The 13,299-nt window shown below is 37.8% G+C and overlaps 1 protein-coding gene across 4 annotated transcripts in view; it reads right to left on the bottom strand.

Moving 5' to 3' along the window:
* Nucleotides 1-13,299, bottom strand: part of R3HDM2 (R3H domain containing 2) — a 163,029-nt gene that overhangs the window by 131,261 nt on the left and 18,469 nt on the right. The window lies entirely within an intron of this gene.

Genomic DNA, 13,299 nt, shown 5'->3' on the forward strand with positions numbered 1-13,299 from the left:
CCAAATCTATTTTGGATTTTCTGAAATATCAGACCTCATAAGGAGCCATAAAACCAGGCTTCAGCATAAATGATCAATACAATAAACACCCTAACTTCATGTCAGTTTCATAGATTGTGTACACAAACCAATGTATAAAGTGTATGTGCAGATGAATACAACATGCAGGTTCAAAATACAAAGTATTTGTATTAGCTGGATTACAAGGTTCCCTATCTAAGGAGATTTTAATTCAGAGAGCAGAAAATAACAAAGAGGGAAACAACTCTTAAGTCACTACACCACAGGAAAAAAAGCATGGATTATATAAGAGTAAAAAGGATACAAATACTTGTTTTCACCTTCACATGTCACCACCAAGTTAGAGGAAAAAAAAATACAATGCCAATTTTCTAAACAACATCCCATTATTTCCCATGGCAAGTCATCGACATTGCCTGTAACTCACTTCATTCTGAGAAATAATTCAGACACTTTATTACTGAGTACTTCTAGGAAGACACAGAAGGGTCTTAGGTCTGGAATGCACTAATTTTTTTGTACTGGAAATAACTGACCCCATAAAGATGGCAAAGGATAGATAATTAAATATGAGCAGTTCCCCTTTAAAGGAACCATTCCCCACTAAAGGAATCAGGGTTCCTTGCAAGTAAAGTACAGAGTGAACCCAAAATACCTTGTTGTGGCAGGATGTAAAGAAGTTCTCAGAACTTGACCAGGACAAGTCAAAAAAGCATAGGAATTAGTTTGAAGGCGCTCCGATTGACCAGACTGACAACAATTGTTGTATGTAAAATACTAAATACTGTCAGTATTTTATACATTGATAAAGGACTGCAACATTTTGAATTTTTTTTAATACCAAATCTATAGTGATCCTCAAAAACAAAGAACAGGAGAAATAAAGTTCTCCTTTATAGAATAACACCAACTAGTAAATGGAGAAGGAATGATAAAATCAACATTTTGTAACCACCAATGTAATAATTAATTCAGGCAAGGATCACCAACAAATGCTAACACCACTGGGTAAAACGTAGAGAAAAAGAATCATACAATCTTAACAGCACCATCCTACAGATATTTTCTTCATTACAAAGGGAAAAAGGCATTTTTACAAAGAAGAAATGCAGCCTATATCAATTCATCTAAGTAATCAAACTTATCACCAATAATGCGGCAAAATGACATTGCATGCACAGAGACGCACACAACATTACCTAAACAGTATTCCTGTCAAAACTGTTTAAAAAAATCATGACATAATCATGACAAATCCAAATTGTGAAACATTCTTCAACACAACTGGCCTAAACTCTTCAAAAGTATCAATGACCCAAGACACAAAAATGGAAAGAACTGCTCTGAACTAAAAAGCTAAAAAGATATGAAAATTAAGTGGAATTCATGATACTTGAATAAATCCAAGATCGGAAGGACAGCTATAAAATAGTATCTCAATTATTAATATGATTGAGGAAATTTGAGCATACACTATAATTATTATATCACTGTAACTCTTTTAAAGAAGATAATGAATTTTATAACAATATTGTAGTAATATAGGAAAATACCTTGTTCCTAGGTGACATATGCTTAAGCAATTCTGGGTGAAGTTTCCTGATGTCTGAAATTTCCTAATACACAGTAAAAAAAAATTAATAATAATAATGTGTATATGTATAGGGAGGGAAGCGGAAGTGAAAAGTGGAATGTGACAGAGAGGGAAAGAGAGGGAGGGAGGGAAGTGGGTAAAGAACGTGTGAAAGCACAAATGTGACAAAATATTCGATAAATATTAGGTAAAATCATATGGGTGCTCATTATATCACTCCTTCAATTTTTCTCCAGGTTTGGAATTACACATAAAAACATGGAGGTAAAAAAGAACAAGCAGCAACTTTAACCCAAGCTCCTGGCTATCCAGTATAAATTTTGCTGTGTTCTATTAATAAAAAGCAATTCCAGGTGATGCTTACAAGTGCAGACTTCAGCATGAAAGTGGGTTGTCCTGGCTGCACAATGAATAACCTAACTTAACCTCTCTGCAATGGTCTGAATGTATCCTCCCAAAATTCATGTTAAATCCTAACCTCCAAACATATTAAGAGGTGAGGCCTCTGTGGTTAGGTCATGAACTTACTGTCTTACACAGAAAGATTCTAGAGAGATCGCTAGCTCCTTTCACCATGAAAGGACACAGTAAGATGAAGGCTATTAACCAGGACAAGGGTCCTCAGCAGAATCAGACCATGTTTGATCTTGAACTTCTCAGCCTCCAGAACAGTGAGAAATAAATTTCTGTTGATGAGCCACCCAGTATTTTGTTATAGCACCTTGAACAGAAAAAGACACTCCCTGAACCTCGCCTGTAAATAGGGATAATACAGTACTGATCCACAGGGACTACCTTCTAAGGATTAAATCATCTAATATGTGCTATTATACTTCTGTGATACCACGTTTTCTGTTCACTTATATTCCTTCTAAGTATATGGGGAGACTGGATCAATTTTTAGCCTTTCTCTGTCCTGGCAACTAGCTTATGAGCTATTAATAACTTTACTAAAATTTACTACAATAACTTTACTAAAACTTTACTAAAATTTTATGAATTGCCAAATATATCCAAATTCAAATAAAAAATTAAAATGCATTCCATCTAAGGACCAATAAAAATAAATCCACCATTAACACAATAACAGAGCTAACATACTCGACCATGTTAAAGCAGCAGCTTTTCACAGCTTACAGCTGCTCCTTCCTCACAAGAGAGTTCTATGTCAGAAACAGATATAGCCTGCCTTGGTCCCCAAAATATCAATCTTTACATTAAAATCCAATGCCCTCAGGCCAGAAATGCCTCTTAAATTCTGGTATTTCCTGGAGTTTCCTCTCAGTTTTCTTATCACTCTGTAAGTTTGTCTCCATGACCCTGTTTCTTCTCATGGATTGAACAACATTCATGTACAGAGTACTTCAAAATCTAAATACCTGTGCCCCTCTGAAGAGCCCCAGATTCATTTAGACAACTATATTTCCAAAAGTGAACTTCCTAACAACACTCCTCTGCCCATTTTAAAATCAGACTGGTCTTTTTTCTATTGAGCTGCATGAGAACATTTCGGATACTAACCTTTTTTTTTAAATATATGAGTTTTTTGGAAGTATAGTTTATGTACAATATTACCTAAGCTACAGGTGTACAATATAGTGATTCATAATTTTTCAAGGTTATATTCCATTATCTTAAAATACTGGCTATATTCCCTGTGTTGTACCAATAAATCCTTATAACTTTTATATATAATCATTTATACCTCTTTCAAGTATATGATAAGTAAATATTTTCTCCCATACAGCAGACTTTTTCGTTTTGTTGATGGCTTCCCTTACTGAGTGACTTCACTTTCACTTTTCACTTTCATGTATTGGAGAAGGAAATGGCAACCCACTCCAGTATCCTTGCCTGGAGAATCCCAGGGACGTGGAGCCTGGTGGGCTGCCATCCACGGGGTCGCTAAGAGTCAGACACGACTGACTGACTTCACTTTCCCTTTCCCTTTCTGTGCAAAACTTTTTAGTTTGATGTAGTCCCACTTAATTCATTTTTACTTTTGCTGCCTTTGCTTTTGGTGTTAAAGCAAAAGAATCCTAATACTGATGCCAAGGAGCTTACTCTCTCTGTTTCTTTCTGGAAGTTTTATAGTCTCAGGTCATATGTTCAAGTTTCTAAACCATTCTGAACCATTTTTTGTGTCTGGTATAATACAGTAGTCTAGTTTTCCCGACACAATTTACTGAAGAGACCATCATTTGCCACTGTACATTTTTGGCTCTGTTGTCATAAATGAACTGACCATGCATGCATAGGTTTATTTCTGGGCTCTTTATTCTATTAATCTACTTATCTGTTTCTATGCCAATACCATATTGCTCTGATTACTATGGCTTTGTAATATAGTTTGGTATCAGGAAATATGATACCTTCATTTTGCTCTTCTTTCTCAAGATTTCTTTGGCTATTTGCTGTCTTTTGTGGTTCCACACAAATTTTAGGATTGTTTGTTCCCTGTAAAAAATGTAATGAGAAATACAATAGGGGTTGAATCCGTAAATTGGTTTCAGTGGTATGGACCTTTTTCAGTATGGACTTTTTAACAATATTAATTCTCCCAATCCATCAGCAGAGAATATCTTTCCACTAATCTGTGTCTTCTTCAATTTCTTTCACTGATGTCTTACAGATCTTATAATAAACTGTAAACATTTTTTACCTCCTTGGTCAAACTTATTTCTAGGTATTTTTTTCTTTATGCTACAATTGAAAGCGAGATTATTTTGAAAGTTTCTGAGTATTAGCATATAGAAACACAACTGATTTTTGTATACCTATTTTGTATCCTGCAACTTTACTGAATTCATTCATTAATTCTAACAGCGTAGTGTTTAGTATTTTCTATATATAATATCATGTCATCTGCAAATAGTGACAGTTTTACTTCTTTCTTTCTGATCTGAATGCCTCATTCCTTTTTAATAATTTTATTTATTATTTGCCTGGTTTTTGCTAAACTGCACTGACTAGAATCACCAAAACTATGTCAAATAAAAGTGGGAAGGAAAAGCTTTCAGCTTCAGTTGAGTATGTTAGCTGAGGGCTTGTAATATATGGTTTTTATCCATAGGAGGAGTTTACAAAGAATTTTGATTTAAAGAATTGCTTTAATAGAAGAAAAAGTTTCTTTAAAAATCTGGATTTTATGATGTTGAGGTACATTCCCTCTATACCCACTTTGTTGAAAGTTTGTATCATAACGGATGTTAAATTTGTTAGATCCTTTTCCTGCACCACTGAGATGATCATGTGATTTTTAGCCTTCATTTTGTTAATATGACGTATCACACTGATGACCTGCAGATGCTGAACCAACCGCCTTTGCAGCTCCAGAATAAATCCCACTTGATAATGGTGAACGATCCTTTTAACGTACTGTTGAATTTAGTTTGCTAATATTTTGTTGAGAATTTCTGCATCATATGCATCAGGGATACTGGCCTGTAATTTTCTATACTTCCAGTGTTCTTGTCTGTTTTTTGTATCAGGGTTATGCTAGCCTCATAAAATGAGTTTGAAGTGTACCCTCCTATTCTACTTTTTGGAAGAGTTTGAGGATTGTTAATAGTTCTTCTTTAAATGTCTGGTAGAATTCACCAGTGAAGCCATCTGGTCCTGGACTTTTGCGTGTTGGAAGTTTTTTGATTACTCAATAATCAAGACTATTTGATCCAGATTCAATCTCTTTACTAATATAGGTATACCTTAGAGATACTACAGGTTTGGCTCCAGAACACTGTAATAAAGCAAATATCAAAATAAAGCAAGTCACAAATTTTTTGGCCTTTCAGTGCATATGAAAGCACATTTACACTATATTGTAGTCTATTAATTGTGCAATATCATTTCATCTAAAAAAACAATGTACATGCCTTAATTTTAGAATATTTTATTGCTAAAAAATGACAAGATAACATAATAGTAACACAGATGATTACTGAACACAGATCACCATAACAAATAATAATGAACAAGTCTGAAACACTGTAAGAATTACCAATTTGTGACACAAAGACACAAAGTGAATCAGTGCTATTGGAAAAACAGGGCCATGAGACTTGCTCAATGCAAGGTTGCCACAAACCTTCAATTTGTTTAAAAAACAAAAAACACAGTATCTGTGAAGCACAATAAAGTCAATCTCAAAAAAAATGAGGTACATCTCTAATATGGTTTGGTTCAGATTTTCTATTTCTTCATAATATAGTTTTGGTAGGTAGTATGTTTCTAAGAATTTATCTATTTCTTCTTAGTTGTCCAATTTGTTGGCATGTAATTGTTCACAGTAGTCTCTTGAGATATGAGGTGTTAACATCTCCTCTTTGATTTCTTATTTGAGTCCTCTTTTTTCCTTAGTAAGTCTAGCTATAGGTTTTGTCTATTTAATCTTTTAAAAAAAAAACTAGCTCCTAGTTCCATTGATCTTTTCTATTGTTACTCTAGTTCTAATCTAATATTTATTTCCTTTCTTCTACTAACATTACATTTAGCTTGTTCTTCTAGTCCTAGAAGTGTAAAGTTAGGTTATTTAAGATCTGCCTTGTTTCTTAACTTTGGCCTTTTCTCAATGAGCTTTTCTTTTGCTTCATTCTATAGGTTTTGTATTTAGTACACTGTATTTCCATATTCATTAGTCTCTAAGTATTTATTAATTTTTCTTTTTATTTCTTCTTTGACCCATTGATTATTCAGTAGCATGTTGCTTAAGCTCTACCTGTTTATGAATTTTGCAGTTTTCCTCTTGTCACTGAGTTCTAGTTTTATACCACTGTGGTCAAAAAGATTGCTAATATGACTCAAATCTTCTTAAACTTATTAAAATTTGTTTATGCCTAACATATTATCTTTGAGAATATTCCAAATGCACTTGAGAAGAATGTGTATTTGGATACACATTTGCTTTTGGATAGAATGTTCCATACATGTCTGTTAAGTCTATCTTGTCTTATTTGTAATTTAAGGCCAATGTTTCCTTGCTGATTTTCTGTCTTGATGACTTACTCACTGATAAAAGTGGGGAATTAAGGTCTCCTATTACTGTATTGCTGTCTACTTCTCCCTTTAGGTCTGTTAATATCTACTTTATATAATTAGATACTCCTAAAACCTGCCCCCTTTCTTATCTCTGTTAACACCGCCCAGTCACCTAAGACAGAAACTGAGAGTCATCTGTTCACAATTACTTCTCTCTCCTCCCATATTTAACCAATTTCCAAACTCTGGTACCATCTCCTGGATCCATCTGATCGTCTTAGCTCCTGTCCCTTCTTCTCCACTTCCATCATTGATAGGCAGAGAAATCAGTTAATGGGACAAGACCTCCAGAGTTCTTTTTTTCCTCCAGCAAAGCAGCTGGCAATTTTCCCATGGTGGCTCCTCTGCTGGCCTTTTAGCCTTTATCCCTGAATAACTAAAATTCTAATCTATCCTGATGAACATGTAGTGTGAGAAATAAACTGCCCTTTCAAGCTATATTTGACGGTGGTTTCTTACCCACCATACCCATCTCTATCTTGATTTCAACATCTTCTGCATGACTACAATAACCCCCAAACAAATGTCTCTCCCTCTACGCTTAATCCATTGTATTTTTCAAAACTGATACCAGAGTTACCCTTGTAAAATAACCATTCCATTTCTCTGATAATAATCTTCAGAGGTTCCTCTTTGCCTAAAAATATTTCAAATTCCGTAATATAACTCTTAAAGCCTACCATGAAATTAGGCTCTACAGATATTCTCTCCAGTCCATCAAAATAATGCTACCTCTCCGTACACACCATAGTCTTTAACATTCCTGGGATTTTGCCCAGGCTCTTCTATTTGCTTGAAATGCATTCCCACCCTTATACCACCTCACCCTATCTTTGCCATCCTAGCCAAACAAACCCCTTGGCAACTATCCTTCCCATTCTCTCAACAGTTATTCAAATTTCTGTCTCTTCTCAAGGGCTCTATTTTACTGACTCTTTTATTAGAACACACCAGCCCCCTAACCCAAAAGGATAAGTCTCCTTCATCACAAGGAATATCAAGGCCCTACAGTCAGAAGCTCCCTCAAACTCCTTTGTTCAGTGACCAAGCATTTGTCCCCATCCCTTTCTTGACCTTTTCCTCTACCTTAATGAAAGACATAAAAATAATTCTACCTCCCTTATGGAAAGTGAAGAGGAACTAGAGAGCCTCTTGATGAAAGTGAAAAGGCTGGCTTAAAACTCAACATTCAAAAAACAAATCATCACACCCGATCCCATCACTTCATGGCAAATAGATGGGGAAATAATGGAAACAGTGGCAGACTTTACTTTCTTGGGCTCCAAAATCACTGCACATGGTGACTGTAGCCATGAAAGTAAAAGATGCTTACTCCTTGGAAGAAAAGCTATGACCAACCTAGACAGCATGTTAAAAAGCAGAGACATGACATTACTGACAAAGGTCCATCTAGTCAAAGCTATGATTTTTCCAGTAGTCATGTATGGATGTGGGAGTTGGACCATAAAGAAAGCTGAACACCGAAAAACTGATGCTTCTGAACTCTGGTGTTGGAAAAGAGTCTTGAGAGTCCCTTGGACTTCAAGGAGATCAAGCCAGTCAATCCTAAAGGAAATCAGTCCCGAATATTCACTGCAAGGACTGATGTGAAGAACTGACTCACTGGAAAGACCCTGATGCTAGGAAAGACTGAAGGCAGGAGGAGAAGGGAATGACAGAGGATCAGATGATTGGATGGCATCACTGACTCAATGGACCTAAGTCTGAACAAGCTCTGGGAGTTGGTGATGGACAGAGAAGCCTGGTGTGCTGCAGTTCATGGTCTTGCAAGGAGTTGCACACAACTGAGCAACTCAACTGAACTGCTCTGGAGTTCATCTTCTCTTCACACTCAAGGACTTCACTCCATTATCACCATTCTCTAACGTCTTGCTCATTCACTGAACATATACATATGCTCAAGTCTCTCACGCTAAAAAACTCTTCGGTGGGACTTCCCTGGCAATCCAGTGGTTACAACTCCACACTTCCCATGCAGGGGGTGCAGGTTCAGTCCCTCACCCCAATTCCTGGTGAGGAAACTAAGATCCCACATGCCATGCAGCATGGCCAAAAATGAATAAGTTGATTAATTTTTTTAAAAAAACTCTTCTCTGAACTCCACCTACTCTCACTATTGTCCTCTCTCTCCATCTCTCTGTAATCTTCCTGAAAAATAGTTTACTTTCTCCCACCTCTTATTTATTCCTCAACACAATGCAATTTTGCCTCTGCCCTCATCACGCCAGTGATCCTGCTCTCACTGATGTCAACAATCACCCAAATCCATTAAGTAAGGGCTTCCATGGTGGCTCAGACAGTAAAGAATCTGCCTGCAATGCAGGAGACGCAGGTTCAATCCCTGGGTTGGGAAGATCCCCCATTGAAGGAAATGGCTATCCACTCTACTATTCTTGCCTAGGAAATCCCATGGACAGGTGAGCCTGGTGGGCTACAAACCATGGGGTCACAAAGAATCAGACACGACTGACCAACACTAACACTCACACTTTCATGTCCTTTCTGTTTTTATACTTGACATTTCCACTACACACAAACACAATTACCTTCCTCCTCTTTGAAAGTTTCTCCTCTAAAATCCTATCACAATACTTTACTGATTCCCATCTACCTTCCTGGCTTCCTATATTTCTTCCAGGGCTCCTGCCACCAATCACATCTTTAACTGTCAGTATTCTCCAAGGCGCTCTCAGCCTTTAGCTCTTCAGTCTTAACATGATCCTTGGAGGAACCAAACCTATCCCTTCAACTACAATGTATATGATGTTGACTCCTAAATCTCTCCCCAGCCCTGATTTCTCTCTTCAACTCCAGGCTGAAGCATCTAATTTCCTATTACGTATTTCCACAGGGTTCTACAGATACCTCCTATTCAACCAGTCCAAAACCAAAGACCTCACTTTTATTTCCAAACATCCATCTCTAACCATTCAATATCACAATAATCCAAGTCTATGCCCCAACCAGTAATGCTGAAGAAGCTGAAGTTGAACAATTCTATAAAGACCTACAAGACCTTTGAGAACTAACACCCAAAAAAGATGTCCTTTTCATTATAGGGGACTGGAATGCAAAAGTAGAAAGTTAAGAAACATCTGGAGTAACAGGCAAATATGGCCTTGGAATACGGAATGAAGCAGGGCAAAGGCTAATAGAGTTTTGCCAAGAAAATGCACTGGTCATAACAAACACCCTCTTCCAACAACACAAGAGAAGACTCTACACATGGACATCACCAGATGGTCAACACCGAAATCAGATTGATTATATTCTTTGCAGCCAAAGATGGAGAAGCTCTATACAGTCAGCAAAAACAAGACCAGGAGCTGACTGTGGCTCAGACCATGAACTCCTTATTGCCAAATTCAGACTTAAATTGAAGAAAGTAGGGAAAACCACTAGACCATTCAGGTATGACCTAAATCAAATCCCTTATGATTATACAGTGGAAGTGAGAAATAGATTTAAGGGCCTAGATCTGATAGAGTGCCTGATGAACTATGGAATGAGGTTCGTGACATTGTACAGGAGACAGGGATCAAGACCATCCCCATGGAAAAGAAATGCAAAAAAGCAAAATGGCTGTCTGGGGAGGCCTTAAAAATAGCTGTGAAAAGAAGAAAGCAAAAAGCAAAGGAGAAAAAGAAAGATATAAACATCTGAAGGCAGAGTTCCAAAGAATAGCAAGAAGAGATAAGAAAGCCTTCCTCAGCGATCAATGCAAATAAAGGAAAACAACAGAATTGGAAAGACTAGAGATCTCTTCAAGAAAATCAGAGATACCCAAGGAACATTTCATGCAAAGATGGGCTCGATAAAGGATAGAAATGGTATGGACCTAACAGAAGCAGAAGATATTAAGAAGAGATGGCAAGTATACACAGAAGAACTGTACAAAAAAGATCTTCATGACCCAGATAATCACAATGGTGTGATCACTCACCTAGAGCCAGACATCCTAGAATGTGAAGTCAAGTGGGCCTTAGAAAGCATCACTATTAACAAAGCTAGTGGAGGGGATGGAATTCCAGTTGAGCTATTTCAAATCCTGAAAGATGATGCTGTGAAAGTGCTGCACTCAATATGCCAGCAAATTTGGAAAACACAGCAGTGGCCACAGGACTGGAAAAGGTCAGTTTTCATTCCAATCCTCAAGAAAGGCAATGCCAAAGAACGCTCAAACTACCGCACAATTGCACTCATCTCACACGCTAGTAAAATAATGCTCAAAATTCTCCAAGCCAGGCTTCAGCAATATGTGAACCGTGAACTTCCTGATGTTCAAGCTGGTTTTAGAAAAGGCAGAGGAACCAGAGATCAAATTGCCAACATCCGCTGGATCATGGAAAAAGCAAGAGAGTTCCAGAAAAACATCTATTTCTGCTTTATTGACTATGCCAAAGCCTTTGACTGTGTGGATCACAATAAACTGTGGAAAATTCTTCAAGATATGGGAATACCAGACCACCTGACCTGCCTCTTGAGAAATTTGTACGCAGGCCAGGAAGCAACAGTTAGAACTGGACATGGAACAACAGACTGGTTCCAAATAGGAAAAGGAGTACGTCAAGGCTGTATACTGTCACCCAGTTTATTTAACTTCTATGCAGAGTACATCATGAGAAACGCTGGACTGGAAGAAACACAAGCTGGAATCAAGATTGCCGGGAGAAATATCAATAACCTCAGATATGCAGATGACAACACCCTTATGGCAGAAAGTGAAGAGGAACTCAAAAGCCTCTTGATGAAAGTGAAAGTGGAGAGTGAAAAGTGGGCTTAAAGCTCAACATTCAGAAAACGAAGATCATGGCATCTGGTCCCATCACTTCATGGGAAATAGATGGGGAAACAGTGTCAGACTTTATTTTTCTGGGCTCCAAAATCACTACAGATGGTGACTGCAGCCATGAAATTAAAAGACGCTTACTCCTTGGAAAGAAAGTTATGACCAACCTAGATAGCATATTCAAAAGCAGAGACAGTACTTTGCCAACAAAAGTCTGTCTAGTCAAGGCTATGGTTTTTTCCTGTGGTCATGTATGGATGTGAGACTTGGACTGTAAAGAAGGCTGAACGCCGAAGAATTGATGCTTTTGAACTGTGGTGAAGACTTTTAAGAGTCCCTTGGACTGCAAGGAGATCCAACCAGTCCATTCTGAAGGAGATCAGCCCTGGGATTTCTTTGGAAGGAATGATGCTAAAGCTGAAACTCCAGTACTTTGGGCACCTCATGTGAAGAGTTGACTCATTGGAAAAGACTCTGATGCTGGGAGGGATTGGGGGCAAGAGGAGAAGGGGACGACAGAGGATGAGATGGCTGGATGGCATCACTGACTCGATGGACGTGAGTCTCAGTGAACTCCGGGAGTTGGTGATGGACAGGGAGGCCTGGCATGCTGCGATTCATGGGGTCACAAAGAGTCGGACACGACTGAGTGACTGATCTGATCTGATCTGATCCCTAACTCATATAAATGATGGTCACCATCCACCATGGCATAGAATCCAGAAAACTAGAAATCATTCAAGAGCTCATCCCTCTCACTTACAACTATACTCACATATATACACATCATACACACTTCCAAGTCTAACAGATTCTACCTTTTAAACATCTCTTGAATCTGTACATCTCTATGCATTTGCAGGACCACTTTAGAGCCTCACAATCTGTTACCTGGATTATTTATTATATATTAGCCCCTAAATTGGACTCCCTGGTTCTAGTCTACTTTTCAATCCAGTTCCCACATTGCTACAAGCAATCTTTTAAAAATACAATCCTTCAATAGTTTTCATACTGTAACACAAAATTCATTGCAGCCTATGAAATAAGGCCTTCAAGATCAGGCCCCTACCTACCTCTCTAGCCTTTTCTCTAAACAATCCCCATAAACATCCCATGTGAAGGCACATCCCTGTCCTTGAAGTTTCACAAAGGCAGTATGATGTTCAGCTCTACACCTCCACCCTTTATGTAGGTAGTTCTTCCCCTAGAACTCTCTTCCTCATAAGTACCTGTCCACCTTGTTAACTCCTTCAGGTTAACTACCTATCACCCCTTCAAGATTCCTAACTCCCTGACAGAAAGTCTTTCCAGATCTTTATTGTGCTTCCCAAGAACTTTGTGCATTCCTCTAGCTCAGAGTTCATCAGGCTGCAGTATCCTGACTTCTCAGTCTATGCTCTTTGAAGGTAAGGACTACATCTTGTTTTTTAATACCTCCAGCACCTAATCCTGTAGCTATTTATATGCTGGTTGAATTAATGAGTCCACTGAGACTAATTCAAATTTTACCTTCTCTGAAAAGTTGATTCTGAACCCGTCATTTAGAATTAAGCATTCTTTCTCCTTGCTCTCATATTACATTTTATTACCACCTTGTAACTGCTGCCTGAGGAGGCCTTACAAATAGCTGTGAAAAGAAGAGAAGCAAAAAGCAAAGGAGAAAAGGAAAGATATACCCATTTGAATGCAGAGTTCCAAAGAAGAGCAAGGAGAGATAATAAAGCCTTCCTCAGTGATCAGTGTAAAGAAATAGAGGAAAATAATAGAATGGGAAAGACCAGAGATCTCGTCAAGAAAAGTAGAGATACCAAGGGAACATTTCATGCAAAGGTGT

Source organism: Bubalus kerabau, chromosome 1, assembly GCF_029407905.1.
Source record: "Bubalus kerabau isolate K-KA32 ecotype Philippines breed swamp buffalo chromosome 1, PCC_UOA_SB_1v2, whole genome shotgun sequence".
Lineage (NCBI taxonomy): Eukaryota > Metazoa > Chordata > Mammalia > Artiodactyla > Bovidae > Bubalus > Bubalus kerabau.